Source organism: Crocodylus porosus, unplaced genomic scaffold (assembly GCF_001723895.1).
Source record: "Crocodylus porosus isolate Cpor-Errol unplaced genomic scaffold, CroPor_comp1, whole genome shotgun sequence".
In the NCBI taxonomy this organism is placed as follows: Eukaryota; Metazoa; Chordata; order Crocodylia; family Crocodylidae; genus Crocodylus; species Crocodylus porosus.
The window spans coordinates 48,577,429-48,592,982 of NW_017728886.1; the positions used below are offsets into that span (position 1 = coordinate 48,577,429).

At 39.3% G+C, this 15,554-nt stretch overlaps 1 protein-coding gene across 6 annotated transcripts in view; it reads left to right on the forward strand.

Annotated features, from left to right (window-relative positions):
• PHF14 (PHD finger protein 14) overlaps positions 1 to 15,554 on the forward strand; it is a 290,125-nt gene that overhangs the window by 167,053 nt on the left and 107,518 nt on the right. The gene's annotated exons all lie outside the window — the stretch shown is intronic.

Sequence of the window (15,554 nt, forward strand, 5' to 3'; positions counted from 1 at the left end):
GGCTTCCCCCTATGTCTCCCCCCCACCCCCACACCCCCGTTGCTTGCTGCTTAAGCAGGAATCTGCCCCCTCCATCCCTCCATCCCTTCCATCTCCCATCACAGCAGAAACACCAGTTCCATGGTCCCTAGGCAGGTTGTATGCTAGCTAATGCTGAGAGGTGTCTGTGTGTGTGTCTCCAATTTCACTGGGACAGGCAGAAAGTGACTGCTTACAGCTATTTGGAGTTAATCAACAGGTCAGCCAGTAATCTGTTTAACGAGAGTGTGAAGTAATGGAGAGAGTCTATTGTTTTGCTGATGAGGTGATAATAACTGATTTCAGCCCCCTGCAGGTTTGTTCACCTGTCTGTTTGCTGCAGATGGTATAAAGAAGCATGGAGAGGGAGATTGAAAAGCTCCATATCATTAACGGATGCATGCACTGCACACACACCCAGAGTGCCTCAGAGTGGAAGCCCCTGAGGCCTGGCAACACTCCTGCCCCTTGAGCAGGCAGCGGGGAAAAGCCTGAGGTGGTGCAGGCAGACCTCCCTAATCAGAGGTCAGCTCAGTTCTGTTCAAGGGCAGGGAGGCCCCCCAGCTTCTAGCCTGAGCCACAGTAGTCATGTGCCTGAATTTCCTCAGTCCAGAGAGAATATATGTCCGCTTGCAAACTGGTTCAGCCTCACCAGGTTAGATTAACCTGCAAAGATTGAATCAATTCAAGCTCAGGCTTTTTGAATGTCTGTCCCTAGTGGGGCCACAAACTGAGCTTGGGGAAACTTTCCTGACAACCAGTCCCAGGCCCATCACCTTTTAAACAGACACCCTGTCACGCAGATGGGCACTGGCAGGAGAGAAGGGAGGGGGTGGAGGTAGGCACAGAGGGGGCAAAGGGAAGCCAGAGGGAGCTGGTGAAATCCTTGCTTTTTCACCCAAGCAAGGACTGCCTGGTTTGGGGAAGAGGCAAGGAACGGTGGCTGCTGCTCTCTTCTTCTCATGGAGTGATCCAGTGAGGCAGGGGAGCAGTAAAGCAAAGCCCCCAACCTGCTTGCTCCAGGACAGTTCTGTTTTCTCTTGGGAGAATGGGGTTTCTCCCAGTTTGTGTGTGTGTGTGTGTGTGTGTGTGTGTGTATATATATATATATATATATATATATATGGGAGCAAGTGGACTTCTGGTTACTGTATTCTGTTAAATATGCTCTCACAATTTCTCAGTTTCTGTACTATATATTTGCTTTGGGTGTGCTGTTTTCGATATGTGCATATGTGTTTTTGGGATTCAAGCTGTGATTCTGGACATGCAGGCACAAAACATAATTGCAGTCAATATATTTACAGTTGCCATTTTCAAGTTACTGATTTTGCTGTGGTATTGTATCAGTTATGCTCATTGTATTGATTGTGCTTACCAAACCAATGGAAAAATGTTAGTGATGATGCATATTCTCCAGTGGCCTCAGACAAATATAGCTTTATATTTTGGAGGAGGAGGATGATGACACTTACAATAATATCATATTGCCAAATCTAAGAAATGCAGAATAGGTTTGTGTCTTTCTGTAATTCTTCATGTTTAAGACCCAGCAAGCATACCTTGAAGAAATAAACATACATGTGTCTGTTGAGGTTCAATAACCCAACATTACGTATGGAATAGAGTAATGTAAACAAAATGCAGATTGAATAAAATGTACTATTTCTTGTTTCCAAAATAAAATGTGTTTGAAGGGTGAAAAGGGTCCTCAGTTTTTAGATTTATTCAGAATAGTTCACATTATTCTTTGGACTGTTCCTCCTGTGAAACCTAAAGTTGTTATTTTTTTGTTCTGAGTGGAGGATTGTTCATTCGAGATTTTTCCATCCTTCTGACTTCACTGTCTAGTTAATTTTTTTCAGTATAGTTTGATTTAAGTGGTGTTGTATGTTTGCTTGCAATGTATTCAATTAAATTACTAAACTTCAAACTGAGACACATCTAGACAGGTTGGCAAACATTAGTGAACAGTAAATTCATGGCAGTATTCCTTTTGAAGTCTGTGATGCTTCCATGAATCTCTATGATGACTTATTTTAGTGTTAAGCTGGATCTTGTTTAGATAGGAGACTGACACCCAATAAACAGTATGATCTTCTGACTAGTTTGTTTCTTTTTATTTGACTGTAAGCAAGCACCTCTAAAAGAAAGATGCATGCCTTTTTTTGGTTTGTTTTTCAAATTTCATAAAAATTCTGACCAACTTTAAGGCTTCCCAGATGTATTCTTGCACAAGACTTGCACTAAATTTGAATACCTAACATCCTCTATAGCAGAATTCTGTCCTATGACATTTAATAGCTTTAACATACAATAAATGCATGCAAGATGTCAGACTGAGTTTATTTTAATTCTCCCATGAGATAGTAAAATCCCTGTTTCCTACTAGCTGGCACACTCTATTAACTGGCACCACGCCATGCCACCACCATCCACCACTCCACGCTGCTGTGTACAACCACCCTGCGCTGTTACCACACCGCCATGTCCACCACCCTGCACTGCTGCCACGTGCAAGTCCCTCACTCCAGCTCCAGTATTTTTAGATAACTGGCATTTTTATGTTATCTGCACCCGGCATTCCCCACTCAGGCTGTATGACTGAGATTTTACTGTACCTCTCCTTTATTGTTGTGGTTGTGAATGAAAAAGAATGCTTTTTTGCACTGGAAAAGTTGGAAGCTTTTGTTGTACCCGTCTGTTTGTGCTGATTTCATTGCAATTGTTTCATTGCAATTTCTAGTCAGTATGACTATTCAGCACAAATTGTTTAGGTATAGGCAAAACATTCTTTTATATAACATTTTATTAACCCACTCTGCACACTTCTCTTTGTGTGCATCTTAACTGCTACCAGTGAAACTGATTGGTAGCTTACTGCACTTAATGTAATTTACCAGTGCTGCATTTTTCTATTCTAATTGAGGTTTTATAGATATGATTCCATGTAGTTCTTGTTGGATGTTTGATGTGCATAGAAAATTCCAGTAGCTGTGCTGTTGTTGTATCATGGTTCTATGGTATTCTTAAATAAAACAAAAAAACCTAGCTGTTGTGTCAAGGAAACTTACCTTTCAGTATTTTGAAATATACATGTGGAAGAAATAATTACCATTTAGCCAAGTTCTAATTGTGTGCAGAGAACTAATGCGTTGATTTAGCAGTCTAGAAGTTTTGTGTTGTCAGATTTACAACTTGGAAATAACATTCACTTCAAATCATGACAGGGAAGTTTTTATGTACAATAGATATTTGAATCATAACATTAAAATTTATTTATGTTCCATCGGCATAAATACTTTGTTTCATATATCGTTTATTCTGCCTTAGTCTTGGGATTGTTTGAGATGTTACCTTATTCCCTGGGATTTCTAAATTTGTGTTTTATGTTTCATTTTATTAATGTCCCTATTTCAACTGAAGAGTTTTGTGTAATTTTTCCCTTAAAAAAATCAGCAAAGGAAAAGAAATGAATTATGAAACTGCTGGGGAAAACTTGGTGATATTTTGACCTTGGAAGTAAAGTAAATATATTTTGTAAGGCAGTTTTTCTATCCATTGTAATTTTATATTAACTGGTCCCTTCTGAAAAAGGTTTTTTGGCCTTGCAAGAAACGCTCTGTTAATTTGGATGCACTTACATTCCTGAATTTGAAAATATAAATGTGTCACATAAATAAGTGGGTTTGTACTTTTTCCATATGTTTCTTTTTTAACCTTTTATGTAGTCTTGTTTACAGATGTATCTAAGAAGGTTTAGTTAAGGGAATTTCACATGGTTTGCTATTTTTTATTGTAAATATAAGTAATATAAACAAATGTTGTTCCAATTGCTATAAAGAACTCAGTATGCTACTATTTACAGTGCCTGTGCTGGATAGGCTTTTGGCTTTTACTTGTAGTAAAATATATTCAGGAAAATGTAAAATCGGTTGTCAGCTAATGAAGGGACTTTATTAATAGCAGCTGTCCTGGATTGCAGGGTGACACCAAAGGGCAAGCTCACTAGAGTGGTGGTACTGGGGTATTTGCAAACAGTGGCACTATTATCTGTCAATTCTAGAACCAGCAAGCACTCTAGTACTTGCAGCTGAGGCACTGCTGTACCACACCAATCTGAAATCTTTCAGTGCAGGTGTTTCAATTTAACTTCTCTTTTTTCCCAGCATCCCCACCCTGAGAATAGAGATTAAGATTGTTGAGGCATAATGGTTGAACTGCAGATTATGCTTTTTTTTTTTTTTAGTAGCAGGTATAGAGATACAAATATGCTTTTGTTTCATCGCATGGTTCAGGGGTTCCCAAACAGTAGTCTCTGCAGGGCTCCAAGCCTTAACTAGCTTTAGGTTGGCTGGTGAAGTCAGTGTGTGAGTATATGTATATTTAAAAAACAAACAAACAAACAAAAAAGGTAGCCATGAGACAGGCCTTGGTATTTGTCTCCTTTATTGTGGCCATGATGAAGAATAATGTCATATTTATTGCTATTTCAGTACTCAGGACCCCATTTTGCTACATAGATAAGGTTATGTAGTCAGAAGCTAAATTCCGAGTGTTAACTTTACAGGGTTGTGAAGTAAATAATGCAGTGACATTACACTACATGCTAACCATGGTAATGTCCTGTGGTGTCTGATGTAATGGCCATTTTCAGTTTGGGTAAAATACATAAGTAATGGCTAGGGACAGAAATTACATATAAAACACTTCAAGTGATCTGAAACTGGTTTAAACCTGTAACAGAACAGAAGTTCAGGGCATATAAACCACTTCCAAAATGGCCAAAACCGGTTTAAGATAAATCTGGTTGGATGTAGTATCAGACTTAACTGATTTAGGTCAAACCGTTTTATGGAACTGCTGTCCCAGATCCCTTACTGATTCAAGTTAACTCACAGTCCCTCAGCATCCTAGAATGCTTTACAGCTCTGGGCTATGCTGTCTGCTCCAGTGGAGCAGGGCTGACCACTTCCCCACTGATCACAGAGCTAAGGTACTAAAGCCTCAGCTCCCAGCCAACACCTGTCAACCCAGTGGGACGAGGGACCAAGGGAAGAGGCCCAGACCAGTGGGGGCTATTCATTCTTGCATCAGCCAGGTGAATGGGGTTGGCATTTGCTCAGCTCCACGCCCTCCCCAGCCCCAGCCTGTGAGGGGGGATCCACACTGGCCTGGCCCTTCCCTGGCCAGGTTCTGCCCAGTGCAGTGTGGGGAAACCACCACCAAGAGCTTTTCACTCTCCACAGCCTGGCTTACCATGCTAGGATCCGATTCTGGGAGAAATTCTCAGTTGGCTCTCCCTTCCCTGTGGCTGACAGCAGGGGGGAGGAAAGGGGGACGACATTTGCCGAGCAGCCAGTCAGGCCTGGGTTGCCACTAGGCTGGGTCCTGCAGCCTTAGGCAGCTGGCCATTGAGGGGTGGTGTGTGAGAGCACCCCTGTGTTTCTGACCTAGGCTAGTGCAGGCTTCTGTCTGTCTTGGCTACCCAAACACTGAACATTGCTTCACTTTGTAATAGGTTCAAGCTATGCAGCTTAGAAAAACGTGAAGATTGAACAGATTCCACCTCAGGCTTTTTGAACCTCTATTCTTAACATTAATGTTTTAAATTCTAGACTGACTCAAAGTCAAAGCAATTCACAAAATTAAAATCTCTTTGGGAAATACAACCTAGAAATATCCTGGAGCAAGAATTCCAGTTTTAAATTGTTACTTTCCCATTAATATTTAGATACAGACTTTATTTTGATTGATAAATAGATGTCACAGAAGTTCTAAATTTTGCAATTTTCAAGAAATTTACAAAACAATGTAGCATTTTTTTAAAACTTCCACTATTGAACAATCTGTTTAAACGGCTGAATGCTATTTCACCTATTAGATGACTAAATGAAATTGTATGCTACCTCGCTTGAGTCCTTGAAAAGCTGTTACTGCACAAGGTGGGTTGGGTCCCCTTCCTCCTTGCTGCTTTTTGTGACTTAGCTTTAAAGTTAGGATGAAGGCACATTTTTAAAAAGAACAACAAAGCAGCAAACAAAAACCGTATCCCACTTTTTCAAACTTTGTTTCTCTACAGTAAAGATATATCTTTAATTGCAAATTGTGACCTGTGTAAAGTCTTAATTCATTTCCTTCTGTGTCTTCAACAGAAAAAAGAAACAAAAAAATCCCAACTTTATTTAAGGCAGCGATTTTCAACCATCTTTTATTCAAGGCACCCCTGAGAAAATGCCTGCTGTTAGTTTTCACTCATTTTTTGACTACAGAAAAATAATAGGATAATTTGTCTGTTGCAGAGAACTCAGAAAAACCATAATGGGTCAGAATGTTTTAAACAGTAGTCGTATTTGATTCCTCTTTGAAATCTCTTCTTATATTTTCTGTATCCACTAATATGCATGAGGTTAAAAGGGCACATTATATCTTAGATAGAGTATTAAGTTCTTCTGAGGACCCCTTCCAGATGCTTCCCTAGTTGCAACATTTTTACAAAACTGAGACAATATTGAACAAAAAGGTGGTATGTGGCTGAAGCAGGATCCTGGGAGGTTGTCTAGAGTTGCTTAAATTCCACTGCTTCAATCAATTCAATTCCTGGGTCCATTTTATCTTCCTGACTTTATCACATGGTTACTTTTGGCTTAATTATACTTCTGTTCCTGTTCTAGTGATAAATCTTTCCTGTTATCACAGTAATTTAAAAGACAGTTGCTATTGATTAAAAGAGGAGATTGTAGCCAATTTATTATCACAATGTGAATGCCAAATACCATTCTAATTCTCAATTTTGTAATTTTAGATCAGGTGGATTTGACTCATAAGCACCCTAACTCTTAAACATAAACAGGAGCATCTTATCTTATAGAAATGTAAAGCAATAAGGTATATACAGGTGCCTTACTTCAGTGCAGTGGAATTATGTACTTAGGAAATACTGTGTGGCTGATTAATATTTTATAAATTACAGACATAAAATCTGACATTTTAAAGAAACTATTGAAGGGATGATTTTATAAACTGTATCATTATTGATTTCTGTCCTATTAATACTATTTTATTGTATTGTATAGACATGTTGTATTACTTTGACATTTTATAAAAGAATACATGTATACTTGTTTGTGTATGCAGTGTTTCTGACTTATCTTTATAATGGGTTTCTTGTCACAATTTAATATACCCGACAGGCAGACAAAATATTTTATTAATTGTTTAAAACATCAGCAGAAATCCTTTAAGTAAAAAGCAGCCTGATGCACACTTTAGTATAGACTTAGAAGAACTTTTTTCTGTAACATGCGTAGTAGAAAAAAAGTACATTTTAAATAAAGTTATTATTCTCACATAAGGAAACCATACCCTGGCCATCTGGTATCAGACAAAAATTTTGTTTTTCTCTAGCATTCTCCCACAGTATTAAAACATTTGAGAGATGTTTTGCTTACTAGGAGGTTGTTGACATTTTTTAAGAGCCATTTTTAATATCTTTATTTGTTAAATGTTGGTTAATTCATATTTTAGCATAAGGGATAAATTAAGGAATATGGGAGGAAATAGAATAAGACATCATTGGAAGAGGTGCTTTCCACTCATCTGCTACACAGGATATGCCCAGTGGTGCATCCTATAGTAACCACATCCCAACACCATAAGAAACTTGTCTTTCTTTTCAATTCCTAGGTTTTCCCAGCATATGGAATTGTTATATTTTCCCAGATAACCAATTCCCAATCAGGCTATACAGTGTTTCACATGGACAGCACTTTCAGAGAAGCAATTAGAACTGGCTAGTTAGGGTTTGTGTTGCACTCTACTGCAACCTACTTTTTGCACTCTTGGAGAGGACAAGTTGCCACCTACTTAGGGCTGTTATAGTAAATGTTATTTCAGATTTGCATGACGCTTCTAAGGTAAGATATTGATGCTGTAGGCTCAGTTTCCAGGAGTCTGCAGATATCACACAACTTTGTTCACAACTTAGTGACATTTTGGTCACTCAACAATCCCAGTATCTAGACAAGTTTAGCACATGGTTGAGGGGCTGATTTTAAAACCTAATAAAACACAGATTATGCTGGATAGTAGCAGGAAGCAATTTAAGACTTTATGCTGTAGAATCAAGTGGTGAGGCTAGTTTGTAGGTTTAATTCCTTGTTCTCATCTAATTTTCATGCAGCTGCATCTATACAAAATAGGTTCAGCCATTTTTGGTTGGAGAGAGGGACAACTTGCCATCCGTGTGGTTGATAGTCATTGGCATCATTATTATGACCTTGGTCATATTTTGCTTATAATGCAAGGAAAAATATATTATAAAAGCAGATGGAATATTAAAATAAGATATGAAACAAATGATATCCCACCTTAGCCTTGCTTACTAAATGCTTGTCCAAACAAGGTGATCTTACTGTGTCCAGGCTCAGGCTCCAGCGGGTCTTCAGGGGGAGAACATTGCAAAGCTGAAGAGCAGCTACTGAAGATGACCTCTGACTAATCTCATTAGCATTAACCCTGAAGGAAGAAGGGTTATAATGGGAGTGCTTTCACCACATATATTTTTTCACTGTGTGATCATACAGGCCTCGCAGTTATAATAGTTTTACAAATAGTATCCTTTTATGTCTTGCATATCTAGCCACCCCCATCCAGTTAATGCAGCAGCTGAGTTCCAGCCTGTTTCAGGTCCTTCATATTGGCAGTCCCTTAGAGTTTTATCAGGGGGAGAAGCTGCTTTTGTAACTGAACTGTCTATGAGGAAAATGGACTTTTGGATCTGCCCTCTGGTTACTAATGAGGAATTTAAGCCCGAGTTCTTAACTCAGAGGATCTTACATATTCCTACTAGAGAGAGAGTTACTTCATTCCTATTTCATCAGAAAAATCAGCCAAATAGACCTGATCCATTCTATTGGCATTTCTTGGCACAGTTCATTTAGGTTGCACCAAAGAGAAGTATTTGTTTAACCAAAAATTGACAACAATGTCTTGTCTGAGATGTTGTAGTAAAGGTTTTCTCACTCAGAGATAGTAAACTTTAAACATACTACTCTGAAAATTAATTTACCTTCTAAAGAATTAATGTGTCAAATTTTGTAGAAAATTTGGCCATTACAAATAACTATAATATACAATCCATCCTGATCTAGAGACACACTGCTACCCTTTCATACCCCCTTAACACTGAGGAAGGAGTAACTGTGCCAGGCTTATAATCACTGCACATTATATGTACTGGCACTAAATGGGCTGTACTATTTTGAAGGGGGTGTCTTGTAACTCACTACCATCTTGCATCACCACATGAGCTAGGGTATGATTCATTTCTAAAATATAACATTAACTATGGAGTTTCAACTTCAGTTGATGTTGCATGAATAAACCGTGTAAAAAATGCATTTATTTCATATTTGGATATCTTGCCTGTTTTTACAAAATATTTGCTAACATTGCTTTTCTCCCTTTGAATGTATGCAAAGTCACTTTCAAGATTCAGCATTTCATAATGTGGAAGGAGGGCTGACAATTAATTTCATATTATCATATATTGTTTATATTATAAACAGCCTAACCTGGTGTCTTTAAGGTACCAGTGAAATTTTCTTGTGGGTTTTTTTGTTGTTGTAATTATCACCATGTAATAAATAAACCACCAAATTTGGTAAGATTTAAAGAGTAGTATTCAGTTGAGCATACTTTTCCTTATAGTGAATACAGAGAGATTACATTTTAGAGATCTCTGATCCTCTCATAGTATGCTCATTCTAAATAATAGCAGGTGGAAGGAGGAGTTTTGCTTTCAGTGAAAATGGATAGGCAGTCCCGGCAATTGCACATTGAATCAGATAGACAGAGACAGCTGCAGAAGGAAGATATGCATAGCAAAAACCAGATCAATTGGATTCAGTCACATCCAAATGAAATTACATCAGTCAATAACCTTCCTTTCAAGTGACTGAAATCTTTCTGGCCCAAATTTTTCTTGTCAGGTTACTCAGTTTTGCCAATGATTAAAGTATCTTGAAATTGCTTCGATACCATCAAGGACCTTGTTGTGACAAGGTCTGTAAATGCAGTCTCTTAAAAGAGAAAGCTGGGCTTCATGTAGAGTATTGAGTGTATTGACTGAAATATTTTCTGTGAGTCTTTAGAAGCTCTTGTTCTCAAAGACATCATAGAATGGAGGAAAACTACACTTTTCATATTGAAAGAATTCAATTCCCTGGTCTGATATCTATATTTTATTCCATTCTATGTAAGTGGGTGTGTTTTGGGGTTTTTTTTAAGAATCATGCATTTATGTTGAAGTGAAAATAGTGCAGTATAGTGTTTGAAATGCACAGTTCTATAGATCAATAGATGATCTTATTTTTAACTCAGTATGTTTATACAATGACCCATTTTAAAGGTCACCATTTTCTAATAATTAGCATAATGAATTAAAGCAGTTCAATTTCTTCTGTCAGTACTTTATGAATGCTGGTATTTGATACTGTAAATAAGGTTTTTTCCCCCCGGTCTGATCACTCTGTGTGTGTGTGTGTACACACACATGCATACACACACACACACGTTGACATAAGATTTTTATATAAACAAAATCATCTAGATTGAGATTATATTATCAAATACAGTTTTCTACTAGTTAAGGCAGCATTTGTAACTGATTGCAACAGTTGTTTCTTAGTGAGACTTACTTCAGTATGCTGCCTAAGAAATATATTGTATATCATTGGGTTTTATGTATATGTGTATATATAAAAGATTTTGATTCTTGGAAGTGCTGAGTTTTCACAACAACCATGAATTCCACTAAGTATTATAAATACTTGTTACATCTTAGAATCAAGAGGCAAATATTGTTTAGACAGGAGAAAGTGAGCTTTTAAAAGATGATGTTGGCTAGTATTTTGGGCTACTTACCATCTAGCGTAGATACCTGTAGTTTACTACCTTTAAAAACGTGTCAGTTTGTCATAGCCAGCTCTTTTGCTGTGGTTAATGGTTTCAATTCCATTCTTGTCCATTGTCCACTACTGTGATATGCCATCTAAATATTCTCTCCTCCACACCCCAGTACATCTTGAAATTTGTCAGAGTATGCAAGAGCTGGCTGCTGTACTTCAAGGGAGCAAAATTTACCTCTGTGAACCTTTATTACGCAAACCTGCTTAAATTTGCACACCTTATTCAAAGATTTTGCTTATGGTTGAAAGTTTATCTCCCATAAAATTCATCACTCCCCTTCCCAGTCCAAAACATTATTCTTCCAAAAAAAAAGTTAACATAGTATTTTAAAAAGTTTCTACAAATGAATAGGGATCCTTTCATTTTCCTACTAGCTTAAAACTTTATATAATATTAAACCCGCTGTTCTGTAAATGTTGTATGAAAAGATCAAATCAGAAGGGTCTGTGATCCATCCTCTCCAAAATCTCAAAATAAGTTGTTCCATCATCTGTTTCAAAATTATTTCAAAGGAGATTTTACATAAAAACTACATATTGTTACCTGACTGAGGGAGAAGGGTATTGAAATAGCCAGAAGTGTGGGCTAGGGGGTAATGATTTTCACTGTGTGCTTCCTCCTGTCTCCCCAGAATATGTTCGAATATAAATTCAAACAACTTTGAATTTAAGATGACTGACACCCCCCCCAATAACTAGTTTCTGTATGTGAAAAATTATAAATTCATTAAAATTTTCCATGCTTAGACTCAATTTAAATTTGCATTTTGCCCCCTGCCCCCTGCAACCAGTCGTTATGGCAAGAAAAGCAGCCCTTTAGGGTAAGGGACCAGACCCCTTCCCCCCTGCTCCTTGTCCCTGCCTCCCCATGCATGCCCCTTCTGCTGTCTGCCCCCCACCATGTGCCCCCCTGCCATATGTCCTATGCTGCCTGCCCCTCTGTGCCTCTGCCCACCCCTGCTGCCTGCACCTGCACACTTGCCCCATGCCCATGCCTGCACCTGCCCCCAATTCCCTTCTTCCTCCACTTCTGCTTCCCACTGCAGCTTGCCCTCCTGCCATTTTTGTGCCTATCCCTCCCCTCTTACCTTCTGCTGGAAGCAAAAACCTCATCTTAGATTTTAGTAAATATAGTAAGTGGGGATTTGTCTTCATTTCTGTCCTCGCTGGGAGAGAAGACAGAAGAATATAGTTCTTCCTTTAGAGGAACAAAAATGTATAAGAAACCTTTTTGGTTAAAATAACTTTCACCTTGCCTATTTCCACCCTATTCTATTCTCTGAGAGGAAAAACTTCAGAGCTCTTCCTCCTGTTTCTGTTTCAGATGCTCTTATCTAGTAGGTCTCCCTTTAGCAAAGTTTAACGTTTTCTCTGAATCATAAAAAATTAGGGACTTCAGGAGGTCATCTAGTTCATCCCCAACTACATCATCCCAGCCAAGGCTTTGTCTAGCTGGGCCTCCAAAGATGGAGATTCCCCAAGCTCTTTGGGTAACCTGTTCCATTGCTTTAGTACCCTCCTCATGAGAGAGTTTTTTCCTAATCTCTAACTTAAACTTTTGTTGCTACAACTTGAAACCATTGTTCGTTGTTTTGTTATCTGCCACTACTGAGAACAGTTTAGTTCAAGGGTTGGCAGGATTTTTGGTCCGAGTGCCAAAAACACCCCAACCTTGACTTTATAAAATGTTGGTGTGCCAGGCGTAGATGGAGGAGCTGTGAGGGACCCGATGCTGGTTGTGGCAGTGCTGCCCTGGCCCCTTTCCTGACATCTACCCAGAGGCACATGTGTACCTGCCACCAGCAACGAGCCAGGCCAGGCTCTTTGTAACCACTCTTCAGGTAGTTGAAGGCTGCTATTAAATCCCCTTTGTCCTCTCTTCTCCATAATAAATAACCCCAGTTTCCTCAGCTTTTCCTTACAAGTCATTTGCCTCAGCCCTCTAACCATTTTCATTGCTCCCCACTGGACTCTCTCCAATTTTTCCATATCCGGTCTGTACTGGGGCTCCAAAACTGGACACTACTCCAGATGTGGCCTCACCAGTGCTGAATAGACAGGAATAATCATTTCCTTCAATCTGCTGGTAATGCTTCTGCTAATGCAGCTCAGTATACTGTTAGCCTTCTTGGCAACAAGGGAACACTGTTGGTTTGTATTGAGCTTCTTGTCCACTGTAATCCCCAGATCCTTTTCTGCAGAGCTGCTGCTTAGTCAGTTGGCCCCCAGCCTGTACTTATGCATGGGGTTGTTCTATCCTAACGGCAGAATTTTGCACTTGTCCTTATTGGACTTCATGAGATTTCTTTTGGTCCAATCCTCCAATCTGCCTGCCTTTGAATCCTAGGCCTACCCTCCAGCCTATCTACCACTCCCCCAGCTTGGTGTCATCTGCAAACTTACTGAGGGTGCACTCCATTGCATCTTTCTGGTTGTTGATGAAGATGTTGAACAAAACAGGCCAGACTAGCCCCTAGCCCAAACTGACTCCATTTGATATAAGCTGCCAACTAAACATTAAGCCACTGATTACTACCCTTTCAGCCTGACAATCCAGACATTTTTCTATCCACCTTACAGGCCATTCATCCAATCCATACTACCTTAACTTGCTTGTAAGAATGAAGTGGGAGGCCATATCAAAAGCCTAGCTAAAGTCAAGATATATCACATCCACTGCCCTTCCTGAATCCACAGAGCCGGTCATCTCAGCATAGAAAGCAGTCAGCTTGGTCAGGCTTGACTTGCCCTTGCTGTATCCATGCTGACTGTTCCTAATCACCTTTTCCTGCAAGTGCTTAGAAATCCATTCCTTGAGACTACCAGTCAGCTTTGAAAATTTTAAATAGGAAAAACTGGCTGCAGAATTGTATTTGGTGACAAAATTTCCTAGATACATCAAAATGAAAGACAAGAATGCACAAGGGAAAGTCATATCACTCAATATGATCAAACTACAGGCACGTGTTTTAATAGCAAAAGCAGAGAAGAAGCATATTGAGGTTCCACAAATCATTAAAGTCAGTAATCAGTTTCAGTTTGTGGATAAGAATGAGTTCTTGTTTGTATGTTTGTCTTCTGTTGACATGATTCATTTCATGTTTGGGTTACTTCTATATGTAGAGAAAATAGGGCTGTGTGAAGCTTCAGTCCCTGATTTGATTCAGTTGAGATTCAGCCTGATTCAGTGGCTGAATCTCTGAATCTGAATTGAATCAGAGGACCCTTTAATCTCTCCAAATCAAATTGGAACCCTCTGAATCAATTTGGAAAGATGCAGAGATTGAGACACAGACACGGCTTTAAACGTTTTTTCTACATACCTCTAGGTAGCAAGTGGCTCATGAATGCTGCAATGCTAGGTCACATAGAGCATCCCACAGAAGCACTGGGGGCTCCCCAGCATGTTTGGCAGCAGACCCAGAAGTGCACCAGAAGTGCTGCTGGTCCAGTTCCTGGTCCACTAGGGAGTACGTGGGCCCCACTCCAGCTCAGTGACTGGTGCCTTCTGGGTCTGGAAGGGGTACCCAGGGTCCCCCTGCGGTTGATCGCTGAGCCGGGGAGGCGTGGGGGACTCCCCGCAGTGTGCTCCCTGGCAGACCTGGAAGTAAACTGGAAGTACTTCACTTCTGGGTTCACCGCTGACCACGTGGAGAGCCCCCTGCACCCCTGTGGGATGTTCCATGTGCCCCAGCATCACAGTGATCATGAGCTGTGCTGGTACCTCGAAGTATATTTAAAAAAAACAACCCCTCTTAAAGCTGTGTCTATGTCTGAATTGCTGATTCTTCGAATCCTCGTTGAATCTTCAGGTTCAGATTTGGCTGAATCGAATTAGGGACAGTGATCCAAATCAACAAATCAGATCACTGTCTGTGATTCAGGCCAAATCTGAATTGAATAAGGCCTGCTTCACACACCCCTAGTAGAAAGACATTTTTTTCTTCAAATAATCAGTTATCAATTAAGTGGGGGTTTTGTAAGAAATAAATAGTTGACACAGCCCAAGCTGTACATGTGAAATTAGAGTGTAGTTCGTTAATAATTTATTTTAAAGATGAAATGATTTCTTTTTTTAATATCAGTACCAAGGTAACAACAATAACAAATTTTCATCAAAAGTATGCAAGGCAGAGAAATGTTACTATAGATCCCATGTTGCTATTTTTATGCATATGCTGTTCATATCTTTTACCTGTTACTGCTCCTCTTGCATGAATGTAGATTCTTCTACAGCTCATTAAAAATATACTTTCTTTATAGGCTTCCTGCAGTTCTAGAGCATTTATTCAGTACTGTTTCATTTGCGAGCTTATTATTAAGTCATAATTCAATATTAAATACTAAATTCAGTTCAGTGCACTTGATTTAAAGATCTAGCCACATACAAGTTGATCAAGTTCAAATGAGATGGGAGAAGTGAAGTGGATTTACATGTTACCCCCCCACCACCACCACGACCGCACATCAAAGAAATGGCCCCTTAAATCCAATATTATGTGAATATTGCTTCAAGCAAACTGCTAGTGAAATCTGTGGCAAAACATTCCTGTCAGGTTTTTTTCA